Raw genomic sequence first — 2,301 nt, forward strand, 5'->3', positions numbered from 1 at the left:
GCCAGTGAGAGCCTGAAACCATAAATGCATCTTGGCTGGAGCAGATCCTGCCAGTCCATGGCCAGGAGCCCTCCCTGGCCACCCCAGCCTGGTGGGCACCACTGCAGAGCTGCTGGTTAAGGGTGTTATTTCTTGCTGGGCTCTGCCCCCCACCACAGGGTGTGACCTCAGCAGTGACTCTGTCCCAGCTGTTGTGTCTGAGCCCTGCAAAGCCTGAAGGTCGTGTGTCCCCTGGCTCTGTCTGCCCCTGGGGCAGGGGAAGGGAAAGGCCTGTGAAGGGGCTGGGCTTGGCTGTTAAATGTGGGGCCCAGCAGAGATGAGGAGTCAAGGGAGTGGATGGAGAGAGATGAGCAAAGGCAACACAAATTATGGTGTTCAGTATGAGGCCACTTCTGTAACATGAGTCTCATTTTTCAGCAGTTGGTGCCAGTAACGTGGGGCCAAAGTGTCCATCACAAAAACGCTCGTCCCAGCAGAGACAAAACAGGGGCAGAGGAAGAGGGGAGACCCATGCCAAGGGGACACAGTTGAAATGGGGATGCTTGAGATGTCACTTCCACTGCCTTATTGGTCTCAGAAGACATCCTGACCAGAAAGGATATTAAGGCCGGCACATCAGAGAACCCACACAACACAAATATCATCCTTGGGGAGGGGAGGAGGCACAAAACTCCTGATCTTGGACACTTCCAGGGATGGAATATCCACTTCTCTGGACAAACAGTTGCAGTTTCATGCAACCCTCATCATAAAATATTTCTTCCTTGTATTTAGTTTAAATACTCCCTCATTCAGTTTAAAGCCATGTCTCCTTTTTCTGTCACTACAAGCTTCAGAAAAAAATCACGTTCCATCTTTCTTGGACTTTGACCACTATGTTTCCCTCTCCAAAGGCCTTGGAGAGGACTTTGGGAGAAATCAGAGGCCTCATTGTATGACCCTCATGTACAGACTGAGGGCCCTGGGGTCCGTGAAGTGGAGACTGAGGTGAGTAGAAGAGTAGCCTGAGGGAAAATGAAGGGTGGTTTCAGAGATGGTAGAGCTTTCCTTCACAGCAGAAAACAGCCTGAGAAAGGAGCAATGTCACCAATGGCAGCTGGGGAGGCCCAGACTGGACATGAGGAGAAAGGAATTTCCCCTCTGAGAGCAGTGCTGTGGTGAAACATTCAGCCAGAGTCTTGATCAGCCCAAGGCTTTGTGTTCCAAGGAAGAGCCAGGGAGGATGGAGAGATGTCAGCACAGGAAGGTGCCAGTGAGGTGGGACAGCCAGGGGGGTGACAACAGCCTACAGGGAAAGGGGCAGGGGATGGACACCATCGGACAGCCTGGGCTGGAGAGGAGAGAGGGATGTACAGAAGCTGAAAGGCCCTGAGAGGGCCAACTTCTCCAGGCCTTTGGCCATGGCTGCTGTGTGTGTCACTGATGGCATGAGGAGACAAGTGACCCTTGCAGCCCTGGGGCCTCATTGGCTCCTTGTCCCCCTGCTCAGCAGGCTGGGAGGTGCTGCCCCACTGTCCTGCCCTTGGCATTGCACATCCAAATATCCCAGTGCCCCAGGGAGAGCCCTGAGGAATGAGGGAAGGACAGGATGCCCTTTCCCAGGGCTGAGGATCAGAGCTTGGCCCTTTGGAATAATGAAACACATCCAGGTTTCCTCAGCATCAGAGCCACCTTTCACTTGCTTGTCCATACTTGTCATCAGTGACACCAGTTTTCTGCTCTAACTGGAACCTGGAAACACTTTCTCAGCCTAGTCCCTCACTGGGACCCATTAACACTGCAAGAAAGTTTGGAGTTTGAATCTGACTTTGACTTCTTCAGCTCTCAGCACAAACCCCTCGAAGGGTCATTCAGTGCCCTGGGCTGTTGCTGTGCTGCTGAGCTGGGCCGGGCTCCTGGCACAGAGGGAGCTCCTGGCACAGAGGGAGCTCCTGGCAAGCGGCAGCAGCAGCGCTGCAGAGAGACAGGTCTGCCCAGGAGCAGCTCCTGTGCACAGCCCAGCAGGGCTCAGGGCACTGCCAGGGCATCTCAGGGACATGGGCAGGGCACAGACAGAGCTTTAAAGGGGCTCAGGACTGGGAGGATGCCTGAGAAACACTGGAGGAGAAATCTTTTCTGTGTTGGACACGGTGAGTCTGTGGGTGCAGGGCAATGCAGGAGCAGTTCCTGGAGACATCTCCTAAAGCTGGCACAGCCCCAGCTGATGGGCTGTGTGAAGAGGGGGCTGTTGGGGGACACTTTGGAGTAGCTGTGGAGCCGGGGAGTGCAGCCAGGAGTGCCCAGGGCTGTGGTGCAGAGCAG

Source organism: Pithys albifrons, unplaced genomic scaffold (assembly GCF_047495875.1).
Source record: "Pithys albifrons albifrons isolate INPA30051 unplaced genomic scaffold, PitAlb_v1 scaffold_50, whole genome shotgun sequence".
NCBI lineage: Eukaryota > Metazoa > Chordata > Aves > Passeriformes > Thamnophilidae > Pithys > Pithys albifrons.